We start from the raw sequence: 26,961 nt of genomic DNA on the forward strand, positions 1-26,961 counted from the left end.
TCCTTGTTTCTACTAGACAAGAGTAAGTGTCAGTAGGGAGGAACGCTCTGTAACAGCCCAAACACTACAGCAAGCAGGCACACACACTACTGCACAAACATTTGCCCACCCACATGCACGCACGCACGCACGCACGCACGCACACACACACACACACACACACTCACTTGGACACTCACATCAACATAACAGTTTCCACACTCCCCTGGGGGATCTTTCTTGTAATGATTTTCGCTCATGATTGCAATTGAGACAAGTTATCATAGCAGGGATATATTTCATGAGAAACCATTCCCTAAGATGCTGACAAATCAATAAAGAAATAATTACATGTGTAAGAAACACCACTTTTAATCGGCGGCTTCATTAAAAAAAAGGAAGACCTTGAAGGGAATTTCAAATTATGACCTGGTGACTCACAGAGATGTAGCAAATATCCCACCCATATCCCTTATCGACTCATATATCAAATTAATTGATGGAGGTGACTCATTTTCTTCTCCTCATCTTCTTTGAGTAAATGACATAATCTAACATGTAGTAATTACCCCCTAATACCCAGCTCCTGAAATAGAGCCAGTGCTGCTGGATAAAATGGATGTTAAATTAAAAAAGAGACACGAGCACTCAATAAAAGAAACAATACTCAATCAAAGTATGTCTAACTGTAATAGAAGCTTTACACACAAAACAAGAAACAAAAAAAAAAACATGAGAAAGTTGAATTAGTAAACGTTTAAAATGTTAGACATGTTAGAGGAAAAGTTCAACATTTTGAGAAATGTGCTCATTCACTTTCTTGCCAAGAGCTGGATGAGAAGGTCAATATCACTCTCTCAGTAAGTACTGCCAGCAGCTGTTTAGCTTAGCTTAGCATAAAGAATGGTGACAGCTAAACTGGCTCTGTCCAAGAGTAACTAAATCCATCTGCCAGCGCCTCTGAAGCTCACAGATTAATATGACGATTTCTTGGTTGGTGTCAGAAACTTCCTGTACACTTCAGCCAAGAAGTAGTTTAGCATAGGATCGCTTATAAAACAGCTAATTGTCATTTTTACACTTCAAATTTGTACAACTTAAACAAGGGAGATATAACATGTTAATTAGTGAGCGTTAGAGGGACAGGGTTTGTTACCTTTGGTCAGAACCAGGCTAACTGTTTCCTCCATTTACAGTCTTTGTGCTAAGCTAAGTTAGCCGGCTACAGGCAGTAGCGTCAGAGTTACCACACATACATGCGTGGCATCGATTTTCTCATCTAACTCCTGTCAAACTATTTCTTGGTAGAGTTTGGAAGAGATCCATTGTCTTGTGATAGTAGACACGGTCAAAGTCTACTAAAGCTGCCAGTCTGGATGGTAGCATGTCTGAGAAGTAGCAGATAAAAAGCAGAAGGTAATAGGAGGAAAGGAGCAGATTCAAGAGTAGTCAGACCTATGTTTCTGTCAGTGTAACATATAAGAAAAGGGGAACATAACACAGGCAAATTAACCCAATGAACCAGAAAGAAGAAGACAGGACCCTGGTCTTTGGAGACAGAAACTCAGAGATCCAGAGCCAAGAGGGACCCTGGAGTCTGCGGCAAGTCACGTGCACTCCAGATTAGCATAGCTAATGAAAGGAGCCTCTCTCAGTGTGTTTACACGACACTCACGAGGCCTGCTCTGAAAAGAAGCCTTTCTCTCCTCTTCAGTCACATTCTACTTGGAAACAGCGTTCAGTCGATAAACATCGCTCTGCCAATAACATTCTGGCAAATGCCACAGTTGAAGGATTGGCGCCTCTTTGTTCGGCTAAAAGGCCTTTTAAAAACACTTGCCGATAATCTGGTGGGTTCTAAATGTGTGTTTTTTTCGCTGCAGCGGTAACCCCTCGGTCTGTTTATGGCGTTGTTCACACACAAATCACCAACCAGAAACTCTCTCAATTGTCCAAATGCTTTAAAGGTCAATACAGATTTTTGGAGACCTCAGTCTGACTGAACATTTTCTTCTTTAAACAAAAACACATCCTACGCATTGTTTCCTCTAGGATCATCCCGTGTTGTGATCTCAGCACGGGATCAGCCCCGTTCAGCATCGTTCTGGTGTACTCCAGCAGAACTATGTTGGTGAAGTGAGCCCAGTCTGGGACCATGCACACGACACGCTCTCATGCGCACCCCAAATGACAGGCACACAGAGAGCGCTGGTAGAGACACTGACAAACAGGTCCAGTGAGAACTTCATGGATTTATTGATGACCCACCGGGATTTGTCCCAGTATGCCCGATGGCTAGTCCGACAATGTCCTGCTGTACATGGGTAGTGCGTGCGTAGTATGTCAGCAGTCGGAGTGAATATCAACAGGTAATAAAAATCTAACTTAATATTAGCTAGTTAAATCTCTCTCTCTTCTCTCTCCACTTTATCCACTTTCGAATTAAAAGCCCTCAAAAAAACCTCATGACTTTGCAACAACAGCAATAAGGTATATAAGAGAAACACCAGTGGGAAATTCCCCTCTTTCTGCACCTTTCCATCCAGCAGCCACGTGAATGCAACATCTTTGACCGCTCAGACAGACAGACAGACATTTTTTTTTTTTTTTTTGGAAATGGAAATGGGGTTGACTTCAAAACCCAGCGCTGGCTAACTGACATTGTAATGTTTAACTGATGTTACATTTGGAAGACGGTTACTTAACAACATGACTTAAAACCTGCTGTCATCAGTATTCTGCATCAAATTAATGTTGGCATTACTGCCTGACATTGAATTTTGGTGCCTGACACCACAAACTACATTCAACCAAATATCAATACCTAACAATGTTGATGGCCAGCTGCGTGCCTGCAGGGTAACTTCTAATTTATGATTATTTTAATATTCAGTAATGCTATCACTCAAATTCAAGGTCATTTCATTTTGGGGTGCCCAGTAGCCTAGGGTTTCAGACTCGAACCTTACTGTTTAACCACAACATTCCTGGTTCGATTCTGTCTGGGCACCATAGTTCCATGTCTCCCCACCCTGCATTTCCTGAGACTGCAGACTGTCCAATAACGGCAAGGTGCCAAAAACAGATCATTTTCTAGTTGCTCATATGAGATTATTTACTTCACATAACTGGATGATTGGCAGGTTGGGTTTGTGTGGCTGCAGGATGGAGCGCTGCCCCTCGTCACAGCCTGATTCAATACAACAATGTCAGCGACCCTCCTCTGTGTCCTAATCATGTCACGCCTTCACAAGCTCAGTGGGCTTTGGGTCCTGCCAGCCATGACATCACCAGCCTGCCATCCTCAGTCACAGAGGGGCATTGTGCACCTCAGACGACCCCCACAAACACCAAACACACCTCGTCTCCCTCTCCACTCCCCCTCACCACAGACACTCTAACTGAGCAACACAAAGACGCTCAAAAAAGCAACTTCTAAGATATAAAACCAGAATGGCAAACAGGTCAGACTGACTTCTGAGTGTACTTCAGGGAACAGACTGCTTGTTCATGGACAAATTGGAAGAAAGCATATCAGCCCGTAGACTCAGTAAAGCAGGCTTTTCAACTGCCTCAATTTAGCTCCTGTAAAACATGTAGCTGTTAAGAATTTGCAGTAAGTGGAGAGTCAAGCTGTTTTTTTAAACTCTCCATCACTCCACTCCTTTCATCATTTTGTCATGCTCAGACAGACAGCATATACTGTGTTTGAATAATGTCCCAGTCACCCTTAATTTTCACCCCACCCAAGGCCAGGACAAGCAAACCAGAGGTCTTGTAGGTTTATTTTAAACTATACAAGACAAATTTCTCTACATATAGTTGACTCACTTGACACAAATCTGGCCTTGCCTGATGGTGATGATCTGAAGTTATTGTTATTTTATTTCCAGGGCAACATGGAAAGAAATTCAACTTGACTCATTAAAAGAAGATGGGTGACTATAAAAAGGAGTAAAATTAAGAGTAGCACATAGATATCTATTTTATTGTAACATAACATTCTGGCTTTGCTCGTGTGATTAAATACAGCCAAGCTTTTTCTCTGAGGCGTCAGGAGCAGGTGTGTCTGAGGAGGCACACACAGAGGCATGGCGTGATACCCACGCTTCAGCGATGCATGAAGCTTGCAGTAGCATACATGCCATTTGCCTGCTGCTTTTTACCAGAAAATGAGGGGCATGGCCCAGCACTTCCTGCTGACTCGCCCTGACAAAGGGGCAGAGGAATTTACTGTCTATTGCCATTGTTACGGGACTGTATCTCCCAGGATGGCTGTATCTCCTCCCGTCTTCCCCTAATGTTTCCTAAATTCAATTATCACCTCACGCTATTTGTTGCAAGCACACTCCCTGTGCTGCGTGCATGTGGTCTGCGTGTGTGTGTGCACAGGATTCTGTGTACGTTACCTATTTTTTATCCCTCAGGACACACGGATTCACAATTCACATGCAGAGCCTAACACTGAAAACACTGGCTTTGCAGCTCTGTTAGCGTTGCTGTAGTGTGCAGTTGTGCCACCTTAAGAAAGAGAAAGAACGCTCCGCCATCTTGGCATAGCAAGCTGTGGATGATTGATCATGTTATTTAGGGATTTAATCCAATTTGAAGGCAGCCTGTGCTGTGGTCTTAGGTAAAGCACATCTTCATAGCATTTACTAGTCATGGCTCTGTTCCCTGACAGGACCAGAAATGCAGACAGCGAAAATGTGCATCTGAGAAGAGTTGATCTGAAGCATCTGACTGTTTCATTTCATAGTGCACACTATGTCATTATGTTTTTACTCTAATTAATGAATTATTTCAAGTAAATACAGTATTACTGTACATGTGAAATTCTACCTGCCTAACGTACTCACGCACTGTTTGTCAGATTAAAAATAGTGCAGTTAAATGCAATTGTTCTCTCATCAAAGGATGAGGTTTGTTAAGATGAATTGTCCGAGGAGAGAGTGTGGGTGTCTGTATCTTAACTGTCTCTGCTGAGTGGAAGGAGGATGATGATGGAGTTATAGGAAGGTCAGAGAACTAGGCCATGACTGTATCGCTCCAGTACACAGCTGTAAATACAAGGAAATAAACTTTCTCTCAGACGTGCATGACAAGACCAGTAGTGGTTTTTGATCAATATTGCATGAGTAATAACTGCTGTATATTAAATGAGAATTCGGCAGGTGGAAAAATACTCGACAGCTAAATTCAGATTATAGCCCTGGTGTCATGAGATGAGAATATGTATGTATGATATATGTATACCATCCTCCAGTCTATGAAATAATACATTATTGATATGCTCAAGAAGCAACTGCCTGTACAGAGTAACCTTCAAAGCTATCCTCCGAGAGACACATGACCACACGAATAATACGGTGCAGGTTCTACGCTGGAGTCAAACCCTGCAATTAGAGAGACAGTCAGAATTATTAAAAAGTGACAGTTTGTCTGCAGATGCATCTCTCTCACTCTCACCGTTATTCCTTCTCCATCTGTACTTTTAGCTATGTCAACATCAAATGCGACAGAAAAAGAATAGTATAAACATCAAAAGCAGACACACACACGCAGAAAAACACACAAATTTGTGTGAGTCATAGGTGTTTCTGTGTGTCACTGTGTCAAAGAGATTCATGCTGGGATTGCTAGTAAACGGCACCGCACACTGCAACTATGCTTACTGTATGTGTAAGTGTGTGTATGTGTGTGTGTGTGTGTGTGCTCTGCTGTTTGCCAGATGTGTCACAGTGTGAGTCAGGTCCCATGAATATTATTGTGCAGCCATAAAGCGAATCGCTGCCTCGGAATAAAAAAAAAAAAAAAAAACATAAGCTTGGTGGTAGACTGAGTGAGTATTCGTTAAAACACATTTGACCGCTTTTGACCATGGGCAGCCCTCGTTAATCTCCAGAGGCTGGCCATAGGTGGTTAGAGTTAACAAGCAAGGTGCGGTGAGCTATGCCCTGCCTCAGTCCCAACATGCACCTCTTCACTGAGTGAGATTAATTACCACACCATTCTGAACCAATCCACACTCCTGTTGTTCTGCTAACCTCAAACACAGACACACAGGAACTGTACGTGCACTTAAAGAGCACATAAAATGCAGCACTGTGTACATAATTAATTAAAAAGAGAGCTTGAAGGCAAACTAAAGCCATTTGCACATGATTGGTCAAGAGCAGAGCCGTGGGTTGTTGTGAGTGAGGTCTGGGTTCAGACACATTCCACCAGCAGTGAAGCATTTTCCTCCAGTTGTTGTTGAATGCTCTCAGCCATGTCCCCCATGCCCAGGCCCACTGTCAGCTGTCCAAGGATGACTGGCTGCAGAGACGCTCTCATGCTTCCAGTCAATGCTGCCTTTGATGGAGAGCAGGGACCAACACTCTCCTCACCCATTTAGTGTACACAGCCCACTGGGGGCAGCCGGACCACTACTGACACACAGACAGACTAAAAACGCTGTCAAACACGAGCACACATCCGCAGGCTGAGACACATGTTCGGCTACACACATGTTCGGCTCTTATTTTTACAGTATTCATTCATCTTTTTTTATCCTCTATCTTGTTTGCATCGTTCACTGCATTCATATTAGTTCTTCCAGCTTGTTTCTTATAGTGTAAGATGCAGGTTAGCACGCTTGTATTTGGTAATTGTTTATGCTAATTATACATGTTATGCTCTGATATCATTGAAGTTTATACAATAGTATTATGTATGATTGGAATAGTGATTTATAGGCGAACTCTGCTGAAGTTATGCTATATTTTGTATTATTTTGTGTGTGCGGGACTACAGCTAGATATACTCTACTGTCTAGCTGTTATTCTGTGAAACATAATTGCAATATAATAATTATACTTTAAAGCACAGCTACATCATAGATATTAAACGTTAATCATCATCACATTAGTGCTGTTTTACTGCAAACCACACTTACAGTAAGGATTTTCTACAGCAAGTTACAGCAAAGTATATGGAAAGGGCTGTTTGCATTATTACAATAAAAGTACAATAAAATGTCTAACAGTGTTGTGTGCAATACAAAATAGTTGATGTTGGTGATTGACCAGTATGAGATGTAGCTTTGTTTTGGATATGATGCAACTCTGTTACATTTAACTCATAAGAACATGTGGATTGTGTCCAGCAGACTACGCTGCTCTGGAACCACTACAGTGCATACTGTAAATCACTTCTTACTCACTAATTATTGTTTGAGGAACATACAATCGGCCTATAATTCAAGCTTCTAACTACTATCTCTAATATTATTTTTATTAGTTGAAATAGTAGTGGTATATACACTGCATGCAATGTAAGCATGCAATAATATGTACAATGAATTCACTTCTTTTCCTTATATGGTTTCTCTTTCAGCCTGAAACACACTCCCCCGACACACACGCGACTGAGGTCAGTCTTTACGATGAAGTACGTTGCCCTTTGTTATGAATTATGTATCCAGGCAACAGAGGTGGGTATTGTTGTAGATTTGCTAAACAGTGTCTTCCCTTCAACTTAAGTGAATAAAAAAATAAGCACCGAAGGCTTGTTGATTTGTTTAAATTGATTCTTATTTTATCAGGTATAGAACATGATGTCCTTCATTTGCCAAACTGCAGTGTGATATTGACAGCTTCTGTTAGAGGGCATCCAAGTGTTTAGCGTAATGCCACCACACTTGTCTCAGGGTGTAACTGTTTCTGCAGGGTGAGACAATATGTCTCCATGTGTACATTTCAATTCAACCACTTTGTTGAACCAAAATAAGACTAACTGACCCCAACCTTACAAATGTCTTAATTTGTGCCTAAAACGCTGTTGTTTTGATTTGAAAATACACGTGCATTGCTCCTGCATCTCTGTCCTCCCACAGCATGTGCTCCGGTGCATCATATTGCTTTACCCTCTCACACGACAACACACACAGCTCTGAGATTTGTTTCAGGATAATGTCAACATAACGGACATTTCCAAATTGGAGCTTTTGTTTCTTCATCAGTACATGATAAGAGGCAAATTGCAAGCCTGAGGCGTAACATGTGGTTCCTGGGACTCCATACCATGCGCCAATATTTTCATGAGGACAGTTTGATCAGCACATACTGCACCCATGTCTGGGATAAAGTACATTTGGAATTGCAGAAGATTCCCTGAAACCTTTCAATCCTAGATAGAGAACGAGCGCTGTGATTGGCTGCGCACGCTGCCCGTGGTTTCTGACAGGCATACAGCTGCTATAGAGGAGCGCAGGCCCCTGATGAGAAATCAGCAGCCGCTGTTTACAATAGGAACAAATTGCCATATGTTGCAAACTGCACAAAAACTACTGCAGCGATAAAAAAGTGAACAGAGGCATGCAGTAAATAGCATGGAAAAAAAGCCCATACATTTTCTATATCCCCCTCCTATCTAGCCTGTGGCTGTGAAATGTGCTGGATGCACTGATGTTACTGGTTTATGGAAAAGCAGTGCAGTCCATCCTCTCAAACCGACAGGGTTTCTTTTTTAACCAAAGCTCCCTGAAGACAAGAAATGCTGGCCTGAGCTGTTTTCAGCTGGAATGTGCATTTACGCTTTGGTATCCATGTCAGAGTCTATCCTATTGTCTAGAGGAGCCATCATGGTCGCAATGGAGCCTAAATGAGGCCAATAATGGTTCTCTGCTCGGTCCCCAGAGTCTTGCCTGTTTAAAAATCGATTCTCTGGTTGACTGGGGACAGGGTAGGAGCAGAGAGAACTAGATGAAATGGAGAGGAAAGTGGCGGAAAGAAGAGGGGGTGAGAGAGGTTACAAAAGATAAGATACCACGAGAGAAAATCCATCCACATGTTCAATTATCACTTAGTTATTGTATCAGTGTATAAAAAATGTAGCTAAACATGTTATTTTGAAAAACATAACAAAGGAAAAATCTATGTTTTTGACATGTAAAAGGCTAATATGTTGGTTATTTATTCCTTGTTCTTTTATTCAGTGTTAAATATCAAAAATCAAACACTCTTGATTGTGGAAATCCTCATGAAAACAATTTCCTTGCATTATAAATATATACACAGTAAACAATACATTATTGTACTACCTGCACAGTGGTTATTCTGAAAATAAATAAGTTCTCTGGATTGCACAATCCTGCTCTGCTGCCTGTGTATGTTGCCTGTGTGGGCAGGCCTTACAGAAACCACACAGAATGCCAACTATTTGTTGAAGGTTTAATTTTGTAGAAGAGACACTGAAATCAATGAAGCAGAAAGCAGAAGTTGAACTCCACCTTGTGTCTCATCTCAGCTCTCACGGTGTTTAAGAGGTGGCACATTAATATGAAACACTGCCTGGAACCTTATGTACCAAAACTCGGAGGTAATTCCCTGCTATTGATGGATTACTTCTATCGACTCAATTAAACTTCTAAAAATGTTTTCAATGATTCGGAGAAAATGAGCCTAGGCGTTTCACAATACTACAGTAATTACAAAACTATCTGAAGTCATGCACTAAACAGTGTGGAGTTGCAGAAATGTGCATAAAATCAAATTACCTTGAAATGATCCATGAGAACTTCAGCCACACCAAAAAGTAGCAACAACTCATGGTTCATGCCAGAAAAAGACACTCACTCAGACACCACAAACACACCACGACTAACTTACCAAAGTGAGGTCACACCCAACAGTATATCACAGACTTGCACTGAGGTGGAAAAGTCTTCCCTTCCCTTCCCTTTGTTGCCTACAAAAAGCCAAAGATGCTGTCAATTTTGGCAGAGAAAGATATATGGGCTCTATCAGCGACTGAACCAATGAGAGCAACTTGTGGGTGTTGCAGAACAATAGCTACAGCCAACCAAAAGTCCCAAACACACACTCACGCACTCACTCACATGCGCACACACACACACACACACACACACACACACAAAGAGAGAGCAATGGAGGGTATATAAAAGCCCTATTACACAGATGAGGTCCTATCGAGTGGATGGTCTCACACCCTTGCTGGGGACTAGGGTTTGGGGGGGAGGAGGGTTTGAATGAAGGGGGGATGGGGAATCAGAGAATGTTTAATTCAACATGTGCTCACCTCGTTATCTGTTGCTCTTATTTACACCATCCCTCCACCTCACTCCTGCTCTCCTGTGCGTGAATCACAGCCCATAAGCACATCTCAATGACCTTCAACCGTCTCCTGTGTTTCAACCTGACAAGCTCACCTGTTTGTCTAAACCTGACCCCCTGTGTGTGTGTGTGTGTGTGTGAGACACAATGGAACCCTAAAACCGATACTTCAGTACAATATCCAGCCCGACTACAATAGACAATACACACCTATAGATTTCTTCTTCTTTTGCACAAATGATGTCGAGGCACAAACAGGCACTGAACTGACACTTTTTTTGGGAGACACTGAACATCCAGCTGCCGCGTCTTTCATGTATAATGATGCATTTTTTTTGCACATTTGTTTCTGTATTTTTATGAATGATGATCTGGCAATCTGGCTTGTTTCAGCTAAACTGTTTTGGCCAGTCTAAATTCAGTGAGGCTGTTAAACTTTAATATGTAGTGACCACTATTGGCTGGTAATTCAGAAATTTTATTTAAAATCCTGAGTACACAGACATGCACTCAAACACACACACTCAGTCAGTATCATTGATTGTTCTCAGACCTGTATCCATTCTACAATGCAGCTGCTGTGGGTCTCAGAGACGAGAAAATGCCCTGCAGGGAGCAGTCCAGTTATCTCAGATGGAATCTTATTACAGGATTTATGTGAACAGAAACAGGACTCTAACACTGAATTGGTGTGTGCGTGCATTTGTGTGTGTGTGTGTGTGTGTGTGTGTGTGTGTGTGTGTGTGTGTGTGTGTGTATCCCTGCTGTGAGGATATCCAAGGTTTTGTCTAAGGAATGTAGACAGGGCTTTGTCGATTGCTATCATTGTCTGTGAAGAAGCCACAGCTCTTCGTAGGGCATGTGTTCAGCATCCTCTGTGTGGCACATTATAATTGGGTATATAATACGACCATATTACTGTCATATGATAGCAAAGCACAGCATAGAGAGCCAGAAATGAGGAGGCATACCGGGACAGCCAGGGTGTATGTCCTGTCAGCTCTCTTTCTCTCTTTTTTTTTTTTTGATACCCTGCAAGGCCCGGGCAGGCTGATCTGCACTGTTGTGTGGATAGAGGGAGAAAAGAAGGATGGGAGAAGGGAGGAGGAGGAGGAGAGGCAGCAGGAGAGACGGAGAGAGAGAAAGAGAGGGGGAGAAGGGGAGGCATGGCAGGGGCTGCAGGACTAGGAAAAGTGCCAGATCACTGCTGGAGCCAAGAACAGGACTGACTGGGCCTGTGTGTCAGATCAGTGCGCACAGGCATACAGACACACACACACACACACACACACACACACACACGCGCACGCATGCACACACACGCACGCGCATGCACACACACACAAGCATATGCAAGATGAGCAGACACATAGATGTCACCGACCTTCGACAAACACACTGCAATGTCACAGCTCTAACAAACTGAGACGCTAACACTTCATGTTCCTCTTGTCAAGAGCCACCAGTATTCAAGCACACGTTACCATGTTTGTGCTTGTTTATCATGAGCTCTGTATATCCAAGAATATCAGATTTTAGCTCATCCTCTAACAAGGAAGCCATCTGCCGTTCTTAAGTTTGTGCCATGTGTGTGTGTCTCCCCGAAACTCAAGCAGACGAGGGTTTAGAGACATAACATTTGGCTGGGACTTGTACCCGCTCATTACTGACCAGTGGCACTAACAGCCATCATCCTGAACACAATGTGCGCCTGCATCAGAGATGGCTGTTCCACACAGGACAATATTTATCGCAGTCCCTACTCCCTGGAGACTCATTGCACCATAACACAGACCACTGCAGCTGACAAAATAACAGGGCAGAGTGTTTCAGCTTTAGGAAACAATAGAAATACCCTCTCTATTCTCTCTTTACCTCTTACTGCTCCAATGTGTCTCTGTCTCTCGTCCTCTCGCTCCCTTGCCAATTCTCGCATGACCTCGTCTGTGTTTTTGTCTTTCCTTCTTTATAGCTCTGAGCTGGGGCCATCGGAGTGGATTTCACAGACAAGTTGGCAAGCCAAGCAACAGAGAGCTGAGATAAAGTCACCCCTCACTCTCTCTCTCTCTCCCTCTCTCTCTCTTTCCTTGTGGTCCAGTCCACCGAGAGATCACGGCTTACAATTTCACTGTTGTGAGCAAATCTGATCTTGAAAATTCTGACAACTTTCTTTACACGTAACTGCCAGCTCGGAGATTTTCGACATCTACGTCCCCAAGGAACGCTACAACGGTGATTTGCTTTCCACACCAATTCTAGAACAAACTGAACGATTAAATTACACCTTTTAAATGCAATTTCATCCTGTAAGACAAGGCAGTTATCCAAGACTAATCTTGTGTGTTTAAGAGTTTGTGTGTCGCAGAGAAAGACAGAGAAGAGAAAGGCTGTGTTTCTCTATTTTACAGGCCTGCACTCTTTTTCATTTGTGTGTTCTGAATGAGCACATGTGGTGAGACTGTTCATATCTCATTTCTTACACACTCGCCCATGGGACACTGGCAAGATTTTCACAGAACCAATGCAAAGTGACAGCTGAGACAATGATTCTATTACTGCTGGTGTGGACTAGCCTCTGTGTTTTATGAAAAAGGCCGATGGCAGCATGCGAACAGTAAGAGAGAAACCTAATAAGAGCAAGGTCAGCAGCACGATCTATTCATGGTTGAGCTGAGAGGGCCTCACCTTGTGTGTCTGTGTGCGTGTGTGTTTGTGTGTGAACTTAGTACTGTGGCAGGTCTATCTGTCTCTGAACAGATTTTGGCATCACAACTGTGTAAGATGTAGTCATGAAACTTTACCGGTGTTAAGTTTAGCTCAAAATGAAGGCAGATTTCGATGATGGGTGTGGTCCGACCCATGAGTGTTCACTACTGAGTCCTCAGGGCTCACAGCCAGTGGTCTCTAGTTCTACTCAGTGTGTCTTTGTGTGGGCGGGAATGATTGAAACTGGGGTACAGAGGTCCATGCGTTACCTCAGGTGCCCTAAGTGGAAGGCCAGTGGCCCCTTCCCTTGCTTGGACGACACTCATTTTTAAACTCTGCCTTCGTTTTGATCTCAACTATGCACCTGTAAAGCTTCCTCTCTGTATCTTGCATAGTTTTGATGTGATCACAAAGTCAAAATCACACACACACAGACTCACAAGCTAAAAACAATACCAGCCCTGCTGTCTCAGCTGGTAAACATGCTTAGGTGTTATTTATTAAGACTTTAACACTCAGAAACTCAAACCTGCCTGCTACATCAGGACTATGCTATTACAACACAGACTTGAGTTGTTATTGTTTAATATTGGCTGTTTGGTTCAACATGTCCTCCAAACCAAACAACAAAACTCATTCTTGGTCCATGCCCTTCAAAACAACACATACACGACCCATTCTTCTGTTCTGATGAGTGGAAACAGAAAGACATGAAACTCTATGATTAACATTTGGACCAGCTTAAGCACAAAATAATCTTTGTAAAAGGTTAGGGAAAGATCACGGCCTGGGATAAAATTACTGCTGTGTTAAAGTTGGTGGACTGTCATCATCATGGCCACAACAACCACTTGGTCATGGTTAGGGACGACTGCTGCCATCGTTAAAAGAAACCCACATTAACTGTCGGTAGATAACAGTTTCGTTTTGATTACCGGTCCGTCTACCGCATCGTCCACCCTCTCTAGAGCTCTGGTTCTACAGTGACATCACACGACTTCCTCCTTTGCTTCAGAGTCATCATTATTGTGAGCAGTAAAGGGCTTCGTCACTTGGGTGAAAACATTTGTCGTTTTTTTGGCCGTTTGCTGAAACGACTGCTGCTCTTCTTTTTCTTGGGGGGACGCTCTCATTAGGAAACAGTCATTTGTGATTAAAAACAGCATTGACAGAACCAGCCTCTGTTTTTATAGAAGAAAAGTATTTACATGCATGTACACATTCAATCAATTTTAAATTTTTGCCGTCTGATTTTAATAGAGGATTCCCCTCAAACATATGTGCTCTTGCCGGTCTCTCTGTCTGACCCTTCGAAGTCTCTCTTTCTTTTTTGTTTTGAAAAGACTGATTCAAAGCCAGTGGAGCAAATAAGAGCTCCAGCTGTACAGCAAATGAAAACAAGCTTGAGCACCTTCTTTTAGTTTATTACATTTCCCATTCCCTTCATCTCTCCCCCACTACAGTCCGCCCAACCCGCCTCCTTTCTATACTTCTGTTTTCACCTGTCTTTAACCTCCATCTGCTTCTCTCTCTTTTTCCACTCCTCATCCATTTTCTTCCCTCATTGATTTAGACACGCTGGAAGATCTGCATATATATATCTACACATAAAGGAGAGTTTTGCATGTCGCGTAAAGTGATTTCAAGCTAGGAGAAAAAAAACAAAAAAACAACACCACTTTAGCCTAACTGCTGTAGCTGCTGACAGGTTACTATTTCGAGCGAGTGAATTAAAAGGCCAGGCTTAGGAAAGTGACTTTGACAGGCCTGACTTTGTTTACCACATCAACAGCTGTCAAGGTATTGTTGAAGAGAGGGGAGAAGTTTTCTGAGAAAGTGCTCCGGGGAAGACGAGTGTGATAGAAAGAGGAAGAAGAAGAGTATCAGTGGAGTAGGATCTCTGCTGTGTTTTGAGTGAGCATGAGTGTGAGAGAGGTTATCAGTGGAGGTGAGTTCAAGCATCCATTGTCAAGTATCCTGTGGTCTCCTGTCTTCACCTTCAAAGTCTAGACATCATTGACTCCCCAGATTTCACTGTTCAAGTTATTTTCTATAGCCATCCCATTGTCTTCCTTTGTAATAAAAAGCAGCTTCGGGGTTCCCACTCTTTTATAGAGATCCTTATCCAGGACTTTCCCAGGACATTTTCAGTGATGATTTAGCTCATATGACAGTCAGGAATCACCAATACGTTCCTGTCTGTGGAAGTCTGATTTAAAATAAGTGCAAACTGTACTTATCTATGAAATCATCTCTTACATGCCTAATTAATTATGTAAGTTATGACAAATTGAATGCAACAACTTGTATGTAAATAAAATTGATCATTACATTAAAATCATTATCAATTTATAATCTGACCTACTTTTTTGGTATGAATTATATTGCACATTGCTCCTGAACACCAATGACACAAATAGTAGCCTACAATTGTCCCCGCTGACAAATCTATACTGAACTTTACAGCTAAATGTACAATTCAAAGTCTTATCCGTTTATCACACTTCAGTCCCTTTACTAGTGATAGGAAGAGAGGTCTTAACAAGGTTAATTACACCCACTGTGAGATACTGCTACTAAAGTAAAACATTTCATATCATATTATTTACCTGAACAATGCAGCACTGAGTCTGAAGTGAGGGTAACAAAGATGCTAGCGAAGTAAAAAAAAAAAAGCCTATAGCAAGTGTTTGAATAACATACAGTTGAGCTCTGATTCATTGTATTGACCCCAGCTTCTCATTTATTATTATCCAACTCTCAGCAATAAACCGGCACTTATTTAAAGCCTTTGCTCCACCAGAGTTTGATCACAAACCTTAAACCTTAAGCTACAGGCAAAACAAGCTAGCAAGCACATCAACTTCAGCAACCGAACCAGTCGTGTTGACCCATTGTTCAACAGTTTAAAACAAGTTAAGAAGAAAATGTTAATCTATAAGCATAATAAAAACTAGCAAACAGTGACTTACCTACATCTAAAGGATAATGCAACCTACATTCTTCAGAGTTTCAGCAACTTAAGTTGTAAATCATCCTGGATATAACTTTGCCTTAAAATAGGAGAATGTTTAAATAATTTTCCAGGACAACACAATATTTTCCAGGACATTCTACTTATTCTCCAATTTTCCATGTGTTTTCCCTGACTGGGATATTGTATTGTGTTGATGTAGGGGAAATAAAAGGTCTAACATTTATATCAACCTCCCACTGCAATAATGATGTTAATATAATGGACCACAGTGAAGAAATGTTGAGGGAGCCTTCAGCACCATCAGAGGGCTTAACTATCATTTAGACGCACTGTATAAGCACAAATACTTTAAGAGTTCAAGCTTGAGGGTCTTCAAACCTGCATCTAAATGCCATCGTCCTAATTTGTGAGATGGAAACCTGATTTATGGCATATGTTTGGTTCTTGTGAGAGGCAGTTAATCAAGTAGTATTCTCTCTGTGCTGTTTATTGTTCCTTTATTGTCAATCAATGTGACAAGGAGGAGATGGCGTTTTAAAAAATGACCCTCTTCCAAATATCAATTTCAGTAGTTCAGCGATGAAAACAATGTGCATGCGAGTGTGTGTGAGTGTGTGTATGTGCTCCAGTGGGGGAATTAATGAATTAGCTGTCAGGCGCAACCTATCCTCAACCTCTTCTGCAACAGGGACACAAATCACTGACCTGTCCTTTCTGCTGTGATCTGAGGGGCTTCATCGAATGACAAACAGGCTAAAAGCTTTTATTCCCTGACACCACTCTGTATTCCACATCTGCGTGTTATTATTATTATGTGATTGTATGCGTCTGTGCGTAATTGAACATTTTGAACCTTTGAGCCAATATGCCTCAAATGAATCCTCAGCTCCCACATCAAAATGATTATTTCTAAACAAACCGTGTTTAATTGACTGCGTGCCACTCTCCATCTGGAGGATGCTGCGTGACAGCTTCCCTTAAATTACAAATATCAATCTGCCACAGTGGGAGCTCAGCTGCCAGTGGCCTCATGGGGGTCCACGTCAAAGCAACCAGCCTTCAAAACAAAGCCATCAAAATGTCAAGCTCACTAGATGTTTTCTTCTGAATAACCACGTCCGTCGCCAGATCAAAGTTCTACTGAAATCACCACATAACTGAACAGTAAGGGCTTGCAGTGCACAGCCCCGGGATGATTTTAAAAGCTCCTGATAACACAAAGAAAATAACAGAGCTAAACTGAGCTGGATTCAGTAATGAAGCTCAGCTGAGTTTGGCCCAGTGTGTGGTTCTGGGTCAGCTCTGCGTTGCTCCACCCCTCTCTCCCCCCGGTGCAGGGACCGACAGACGCCAGCACCAAGGGCTCCCAATCTGCTGTGTGATCAGCAGGACTCTCCCTAAGCGTGTTCCCCCTCCTCATCACCGGCTGTCTGCCCGCGGCAACACTACCACTTACACTCCATCCACCCGCTTATTGATACACTTCACCGCAGGATCGCCTTCGAGTGCTCCTTGGGAAAGCAGTGGGTCTGCAGGGTGGCCTAATTCAATCAACGTTGGGGGAAAACACACACATCATTCATCACCAACGCAGGACTAGTCCGGGAAGGCCCAGGACGACTCTAGCAGCTCTTCCTTCTCACTAAATGCCCATTAACACACAAACAAATCGTCTTGCTGTTGTCCCAAAGGGCAATGAGCAGCTCAGTTACTCCAGTGCAGGTTACATGTGCAGTATTAAGTTAAGATATTTTATACACATTCATGCACATACATAGATACTGGGCGATAGCAATCACAGAAAAGCAATTTAGTCAATTATCAGGCATGCAGTAGTTGTCATGGCTTCCCCAAGGTTAATTTGATTTGCACTTGGGCTGTATATTGTTTCTCCAACTATATTTATTACTGGCATGGCGCACACAATGTGCATTACAAAAGCTCAAGGAGTGTTTAACCCTTTGGAATCCAAACAGAAACAGCAGCAGGAGCAACGCTTTCACTGAGCACAATCACCAGTCTCTCAATAGCCCTTTACTTTAGGGCACATTAATAAAAATGCTACAGTGAGTGAGATATTTGGCGTGATACAAGAGACAGAGAGAATCCCTGAACTCAACATGCTGATGCTGACAAAACTCTAACACTGACTTCAAAGGCTTTATGTATGTCCCAGCATGTTTCACACACTCCATGCACAACAAAAGCAGAAAAGTATTTATTCTGTGACTGGATTTGCATTAATTATTAGCATGAAAGACTCAGAAGAAATAGTTTCTTTCAAACAGATATTATATAACTGAGCAGCATGGGCAAAGATAACTGGTCCTCAAGATATTATGATACTGTTTGTAAAAGTGCCTTTTTTTTATGGTGTCGATATGTTCCATTTTCACAAAACCCAATCTTAAAAGCTGAGCACCACTTCATGATGATCAGCTAATGGGTTTTAACACCACTCAGCTCCCATGTTGTGTAAGGCCAAAACGAAGAAAAACACAGGGGCACGGGATACATGACATAATGTGTTATTTTACCATTAGAAGTGCAACAATGGAACATGATGTGTTGGTTCAGATGAGCAACATGTAATATGTAAGAAGCTTGTAGCTTAATGCACATGGGGGTAGAATGAATGTGATTATTAGACAATCATTAAAAGTTATCATTACATTACAAATAAATCAAAGAAATAAAAAAATTAATGCAGCGCATTACGAAGACTCAGTGCTCTCTCATAAATGCACTCTGATCCCACATGTGTACTTGTGACACGCTTAGAGACATAGCCTACATGCATGTGGCTCAGTAGCTGCTCAAATATTTAAACATAAAAAGCAAGTCAGACAGTTACTGCGGCCACTGAACATTTCAACTTACAAAATCCGCCCAGAGTTGAACAAAGGAGCTGTCTGTTTCAGCACCACAGACAGTTCCTGTCATCTCCCCTGTGATGAGGTGCTGCTGGCAGCAGCGACGGCCTGCCACTTTTATCTGCTGCACGTTGTAACATCAGACACAAGTGACTTCACGAATTCATTAATGCAAGGCTCTGTGCTCATAAAATTTACACCGAAAATCCAGATTGACACGGAGACTTTTTCCTTTCATGACTTTCTAATGGTTAACAACGTGAATTGAAGATGTGGCTCACCTCCAAACGGCCTCTGGCATGGTCTCTGCCAGCACAGATAGATATAGGTCACCTGACAAACTTAAAAAAAAAAAAAAAAAAAAAAAAAAAACTCTGTCTGCTCTGATTAACAGTGTATGAGCCCGGGCTTGGTGTTTTCTGAAACTGCAGCCCAGCGAGGCAGCGTCGGTTGAGCTGAAATGAGTTGGAAACAACTTGGCCTCTCTCTTGTTGATGCGTGTGACAGGGAAGAGAGAGAGAGAGAGAGAGAGAGAGAGAGAGAGAGAGAGAGGCCACCTTGGCACAAGCCTGCGCTCACATACAGTACATGCTCTGACCGACAGACCTCCTGCCGTCTCTCCTCAAGACCACTTTTAGCTGGTCTCCACTAAAAACTGGGGCCGCTCAAAATGCTCATGGCGCCTCTGATCCGGGCGAACTTCCAGAAATAGGATGAAATAAATCATCATCAATCATCACTCAGATACCTGCGTCATGCGTCGGTATTCGCGGGTCCACCCGAGGGACCGCGCCGCTTGTGCCCGTGGGAAACTCGCACACAGTGCGGGTCGGGATGCTTAGAGAGCCGAGTGTGCTGGAGTGGCCGCCGATGAGGCTCAGAGCTGCCACTCAGACACTGTTAAATCACCGTAATAACCCGGCGTCTCCTGTCGCTCGTCTCTGATTCAGCTTAACTACAGTGACGCACTCTCTCGTACGCGATCATCCAAACTCAATCACTGTGACACACACGCACGCACACACACAAACAAACAAACAGGGAGAGAGAGAGAGAGAGAGAGAGAGAGAGAGAGAGAGCGAACCTGATAAGTTATTTTTTGTGGCGCAACCATTAAAAAAAAAAAACAAAAAAAAAACTTGGGTCTATTTTGTTGTTACACCGTCGCCGCGGTGCCGCCAGCAGCCCGTATCCACCGTATAAAGCCGGGATTGTGTTTATAAGAAGGCTTACTGGTAGACTGTCTTCAGGCAAAGCTGCCGCTTCGCTTACACCTTTATCTAAATCCTCTCCTCAGCGAGCCCCAGTGAGCCCGGCGGGCCGGTGCGAGGCTGCACTGCAGAGGGCTTCTCCGGCAGATCCGTGACCGAGCTCAGGAACAAACGTATCAGAACAGGGACACTCACTCCTAAAAAGACAGACATGCAAAACACTCTCATTTCTTTAACTATTGCTTTCTGGGTGTTTGAAGCCTCCATTGATCCGTGTTCGACCTGATATCATTGCTGCAACAGGGACAGGTGCTGAACTTCTCCTCCTGAAAGCATTTAACTGGCCCAGAGCCGTTTTAAAGTGATGAGTATTTAATCATCACCACCGTCTTTTTTTTTTTTCTTTTTTTTTTTTTCTAGAAATACTGCTGCAAGTGTCCGACATAAACCCAGAGTCACAGGCGATCGATTCACTGCCGCAATAATCGATAACCAGGTAAATTGAGGTCTGCCAACTTTATCAAATGATCAGGAAAAAAAAAAAAAAAGCGTGTTAGGTCGGCAAGCCAAGAGGAAAACTGGCCTACCTTCAACTCGATTCCAAAATGGTACAACGCCGTTTGTCAGTCAGTGGGGAAGGCTCTGGACATCACAACTCCAAGTCAATAGAGAAAACACGTTTCCATAAAATGGGTGCAAGCCAGTGATAGTCTGTGTTTCTGCGAGGTCACCCATTCAGCCAGTCGTCCGGTTTAAATCCAAACAGAATAATGGAGATCTTGTCTCTGTCTTTTGGGGAAGAAGTGCGCCAAGCGCTCTCCTACGCAGATGTGACTTTGCGCGCCTGAAATAAAACGATGATGGGTAGAAATAAAAAAAAAAGAAGAAGAAAAAAAAAATACTACTACAACCAATAAAAAAAAATATACATCAAAACGAATGGGGGCGAAGCTGAGAAATTATCAACCCCCCCCCCCCCCTTCGAAAGAAAAAAGAAAAAAATCTGACAGCTGACTTTTGCGCAAATCGGTCTTTATTACTTATCCTCTCCTGGGGGCTTGACCATCCCAGACGCACTGTTTGGTGCGATCCTCTGCACTCAGCCGCGTCGCGGTGGAGATGGGGGGAAAAGAAATGTATGGATATAATGGCCAGATCCGATGGGGGGGTTTCCTCCACGGCTCCGCTCTGTAGTTGCAATGCACACGACGAGAAGGATCTCTCCCCGGTCCTAGTGCACCACACACCGTCCCCTGCTGGATCTAACACACGCCTCGGCTGCACCTGCACTCTGTCATTTTCATCGATCAGATGGATGAGGGGGAAAAATTCCAGCAGACACCCATAACTCAGCTCAAAGCTCCAGCGCTGAGCAGGACGAGAGGAGCAAAAAGGGTCCTCACTGGCTGGAAGAGGGAGATGATGATGATGATGATGATAATGTGTGTGTGTGTGTGTGTGTGTGTGTGTGTGTGTGTGGTTGTTTGGGGGTGGGTGGGGGTATGAAGCCTGTATGACAGGCTTCAAATAAAGTCTGAATTCAAAGAAAGTTTCATTCATGTTAAATGCCCATGCAAATTAAATGATTTTGTGCAAGACAAGTTCAAACGCTGCTCTATTTTTTTCCCCAGTTTAAATTGTTTCACTGCTGCAGTTCAAAAAAAAGAAAAAAGAAAAGAAAAAAGAGCACAGGCAGGGCAGGATACTGTAGCCAGATCTAGGCTCTAGCTGTGGCAGAAAGCAAAACAGAGGCGACTGATGTAATGAGCAATATGGAAATCAATCCAGTTAAATGTTGTCATGCAGTTAGGCAGTGATCAAAGGATCCTGGCAGAAACTGTTTGTGGTGTTTACAGAAGTGGTATAGACAAAATGTGACCACAGGAGAAACCGCTCTTTCAACACATGTGAAGCCACATTTGGAGATATTTTACCACAGTGGTGGTTGTATTACGATCCTGCTAGGAGTCCATAAGGTGACATAACTTTAAGTATTCAGTATGTTTATGAAGGACAAGGGCCTGTAGACGCAGCAACATATAGTTTATCTGCTGTTTATGGTCGGATTAACCTGTTGGGGGGGCCCCTGTTGACCCCGACTTTACATGACAATTTTATTATTTCACCTGCCACCAAGAAACCATCAAACACTCTTAACCTGAAATAATTACTTAATTAGTTGCCTCCAGTTTTGTTAATTGAGCCATTTTTAAAGTTTTTTTTGTTTGGGTTTTTGACTGTTGGTTAGACAACAAATGCAATTTGAATATGTTTAGGCCCGTTTCTTAATATATACTGACATTTTATACATTCATACATGTAGCTAACCCGGGGCTTCTGGGGTCTCTGGGGATCTGGGGTTTTTGGGCAAGTGCCTGCTTTGCCCAGTTGATAATCCAGCCTTGTGTTTCCCCCTATTATAACCTCCAGAGCCTGCTGCTGCTTTCTTAAAGACAGGACAAAGCTCAATGCAGGAGGATAAGAATGTGTGACATATTCGTATATGTAAAAAATTAAATAGTTATATTCAGTTGATGTAGCAGGTAACAAAAACTCAAGAAGATTAATAAGTTTACTTCTTACTACTTCTTTCTACTTTTGTGGTTTTCCTTTTGCCCCATTCAAGACTCATCTGCTGCATGGGAGGCTGCCCAAGAAGCTCCCAGAGAACTAATACTATTTGAAAACACTTGTTATAAAGCATATATCTCTAAATTTGTATTCAAGTGTGTAATTGGCTCATTGTTGCCTCTTGTGGCTGTTGGTGTGAAAAAAAAAACAAACAAACAAAAAAAAAAACGCAACAGGTTCTCAATAACGGTCAAGTACCACAGCCTCAAGGGCCAGTGCAATGAGCCCATTGCTGCTTGCCACACCAGAACAAGGCAAAGAAGACGCCACACTCAAAAAAGCCACACAAAGGTGGGGTTTATCCATCACTGAAGGTAACAATATCTTTTACTTTTGCAAGAGAAAATACTTAAAAGATGAGGATCAGCTGATTTGAAAATAATTGTCTCCCACATAGAGGAGCCCTGAACGTGGCTCTTGAATGTGGCTTGTGTCTTCTATTTGGCCACTTTGTTATTTTGTGTGAGGCAAACACTGATGTTCAAGTGATCTTGAAAATGATACGACTCCAACCCTTGTACATTATATCATGAGTAGCTACGTAGCATTACGTGGTGGAGAAGAATAGGCCTACTCTGAGCCATTGTGCTACAAACATCACATCTGCATCCAGTCCAGCTAAAATGAAATTGCATTGTTTTGTCTGTTAAAGTCAGCGTACTGCTTCTTTAAACCAAAGACGAAACCAAAGAAACCAGACATAAACACACGTATTCTCCCACAGCTTCGCCTGTTGAAGAAACTGCCAAACAAAAATTAAGGGGGAAAAGTGCATAATGTCAGTTTGCAGGATATAGCTAATAAGCTATTAGGCTGCAGCACATCATACAGCATGTAAACTTAGCTGTAAATGTCACTTACGTCCAGTTAGATGTTAGTGTGGTCCTTCAAAATGACTGACCATGACTTGTAAGCTACCTGCAGTGTGTGTTTGCTTTGCATCCTTCAGTTTCTTCTCCTTCTTTTTGACACTGCATTACTGCCTTCTCTCTCTCAATGTCCGTTTCTTTTGAAGTCTAGCCATTAGCTTAGTTGCTTTCAAAGTAGTAGAAGTGACAGTGAAACACTATTGGACTCAACACTGTTATGGGTCACAGTCTAACAGCTGCTGTCAAGCTGAGAATTTCCTTTTTTCTTCCTTTTCACTGAACCAAACCATTAATAATAATAATGAAAACATCATTTTTGACTGCAAAAAATGATTATTTGTATGTTTACATCTATGATATTGTCATTCTGATTTCCCATTTTGTAATGTTGCTATTTTAGGCCATCTGTTCGGGAAGAAATCAAAGGCTTATGCTGTACAGATTGCAAAGCCCCTTGAGGCCAATTTGTGATTTGTGATATTGAGCTATGTAAATAAAACTTGATGACTAAATGTGATTTCAGTTGGATTTTAAAAGCACTGCACACACACGGTGAAGTCACACAGGTGATTTAAATATTTCAGCTTTTTAGACCACTCCTCTCCTTTGCTTGATCGACAACTTTCCTGTTGGTTTGTTGCAGCTGTTAGGACTCTCACTGGGCATGAAGTCCAGTTACATCACTTAATTTCCACCAGAATAAGGTGAAAACACCTGTGTGGGCACACAGGTACAAGAACAATAGTGAATGATTCAGCTCTAGTATTTCAAATTTTGTTGTGAGTGTAAGTGTTGATGAGCAGATGCATTGTTGCCTCCGCCAGAGAGGGTTAGGTTTTCACAAATGTCTGTTTATTTATTTCTCAGCAGGATTGCACAAAAATTAATAAACCGATTTGCACCACACTTAGTGGAGGGATGGGGCACAGCCAGGGAAGAACCTATTACATTTTGGTACCAGTCTGATTAAATGGGCTGATCCAGGAACTTATATCACTTTCCAGATGTCCAGCATTTTTTTGTCATCTGGAAAAAATTTCTTTCAAAACTTCATTTACAGGATCATTATTTACCTAACATATACTAAGCGAGTATATAGTATCATATAGGTTAATAAGCTAATTTCAAAACCTATATTTTATGTTAATGCTTGAAATTCACCCCCCTAAAATCTATCTCAGTTATAAGACTAACCGTCGCGTCAGAAGGCTGCCCACCCTCAGCCCGATCCTGTTGGGGGTTTCTTCCTGTTAAAAGGGAGTTTTTCCTCCCCACTTTTCACCAAGCGCTTGCTCTTTGTGGGAACTGTTACAGGGTTTCTCTCAACATTAATGTAAGGTTTTGACCTAACCCTGTAAAGTGCCTTGAGATGATGTATATTATGATTTGGTGCTATACAAATAAAATTGAATTCCATTGAAATTAAATGTCATGTTACTGGAACCATATTTACTGATTTTTGCAAAGTATTTGAAACAGTGAATTATAAATATCTTCTTGATAAACCTTGTATATGTAAATGAGACAGCTGTCTTCTATATCCAGATGACCAAGTTATCTTTCCCTTTTCTAACCGTTATTGTTTACATGGCATGTTACAACAGCACCACCTTTCCATCCCAGGAAATGTACAAGAATACAGGTCTATTAAGAAATTCTCTTCTCTTTCCTACTCTTCCTTTGGCCGAAAATACTGAAAACTGTTGTTGTATTAATTATGATCTCTTGACATGCTGCAATGCAGGAAAGCTGCTTAAAACAAAGTACCCTGTGAAATATTCTTATGAAATTAAAATGACAGCTGAGAGAGAATATCCATTTTGCCATGGGACTTTTGTTTTGGTTGTCAATCACTTAAGAACACATCAACCCTTTTCAAATGGTAGTCATCTCAATTGTAGGTATTAACAGTAGGTTTACATGTTATCCCTCATAAGTAAATTACCACCAGACGACAGCCAGTGTGACAATGATGTAATGAAAAAAGAAGACCGGAAAAGTAATACAAAATAAATAAATGTTTTCATGAGTCTAACAGCACAAGGACATGCAGTGTGAGTGCAGATCAGACACACGTCAATATGAGGATAAACCTCATTTTTTATCATATCCCATCCGGCATCTGTACAATAGCTGGGAAAAAAGAGGGCTGTCTTGTATAACTGCACTTGCCCCAGGCTCAGGAAACTCGTCACAGACGCATCTGCCTCCACAGTTTTTCCTTTCCGAGTATGAGTAGGTACCTGACCGTTATCCGTCATGCAGAAAATATAGAGGCTGACTGATATGACATAAATCCTCCTCTTCATTCGCCTTAAAAAATTCACTCACTCACTCACTCACTCACTGCACTGCACTGCACTGCACTGCACTGCACTGCGCTGCTGAATATTCGGTTGATTAATGGTTGCATGGGTGATGCCATAGTAACTGCTGAGAGATCATGGGACCCCATCACATCTTACTCCCACACTTCTTTTTTTTTCTGCTGCTGCTGCATTGTCTAGTTTCCTTCAACTAAATGGCTCTGCACAGCAGTTCCTTTGACAGTACAGTAACGGCTCCATATAAAAGCTCTCAATAAGTTCAAAAAGAGACCAACTTTGCTTTAAAAAGCAATATCTTGAATTAGCATCATGTCCCACTTTCCTGTACAGACCAAAATAGACTTTGCATTAGAATGCAATCAGATTAAGAAACAATTTATTCCTTGGTTCAAAATTGAAAATAAGAAAGAATAATGTGAATTCTCACTGGAACACAGGATACATTAGAACAGATGTGGCCGTGGCATGTGAAATATGCGGGTACCACAGTGTTAGGCCACACACAGACAAATCGATTAGAAGATAAAAGTCCTCAATCTGTTTCTTTCGTCTTGAATATTTTTTGAAGTTATGATCTACATGGATAAAGACTTTATCCTCACCAGTGGTTGCAGTTCAATACATTCATATCCACCACTGAATACTAATGAAAGGTGAATTGATACATATATGGGGATGCTCATGGTGAGACATTACAGTTTATCTATTAAAGGAGCTATTTGTTAGTTTTATCTAACTAGCTATATTTATCGATATTCTATTGTTATATAGCCAATGTTAGCATTAACAGCTGTTTACTACCAATCTAGAAGAGACATTTTATGTTCATTCCTTTACTTACCAAGAGCTGTCTCCAATGGTGCAAAGCAACCCTTTTGTTTTCGCCTCTATTTCCATCATTTCTTCGACTGAAGATTGCATGGTAACCGGCTAGCTCAGAACTAGTCAGCCCATCTTGTCACTTTTTGAAACCAAGTCACTGTGTCGTGTCTGCACTGAAGAAGCAGCACTGCTTAGAGGGCGTATTAAAGCCTCTTGTCTTGTAAATGCTGCAATGGCCGAAGATTGCAGCAAGACTTGGAAGCAAACAACTGTGACTGCTAATGTTGGCTATGTAGCAATAGCAAAATTTACAAATAGCTAATTTAAGAACTGTTAATCTTAATTCAGATATGAAAACTTGTACTAATTGCTTTTTTGCCCACTTTGTGCCAGCACAACTAATTGTAAACACAGCATTAGCCCTAACCTTATAAAGTTATCACAGTGAACA

General features: G+C 42.0%; 1 protein-coding gene across 6 annotated transcripts in view; it reads right to left on the reverse strand.

The window, feature by feature from the left end:
* The window catches only part of il1rapl1a (interleukin 1 receptor accessory protein-like 1a), a 254,557-nt gene that overhangs the window by 147,119 nt on the left and 80,477 nt on the right, over positions 1–26,961 (reverse strand). For 2 of the 6 annotated variants that reach the window (XM_071478324.1, XM_071478304.1), the window contains exon 1: positions 20,449–21,116. The exons of 2 other annotated variants lie outside the window; for them this stretch is intronic. The gene's annotated coding sequence lies outside the window, so the exon portion shown is untranslated. Of the gene's footprint in view, positions 1–20,448; positions 21,117–26,961 lie in introns of those variants that run through there. 2 more of the 6 variants (XM_071478315.1, XM_071478275.1) reach the window with 1 other exon arrangement.

The sequence above is a fragment of the Trachinotus anak genome, unplaced genomic scaffold (genome assembly GCF_046630095.1).
Source record: "Trachinotus anak isolate AG129_WGS33_773 ecotype Australia unplaced genomic scaffold, CSIRO_AGI_Tana_v1 ptg000001l, whole genome shotgun sequence".
In the NCBI taxonomy this organism is placed as follows: domain Eukaryota; kingdom Metazoa; phylum Chordata; class Actinopteri; order Carangiformes; family Carangidae; genus Trachinotus; species Trachinotus anak.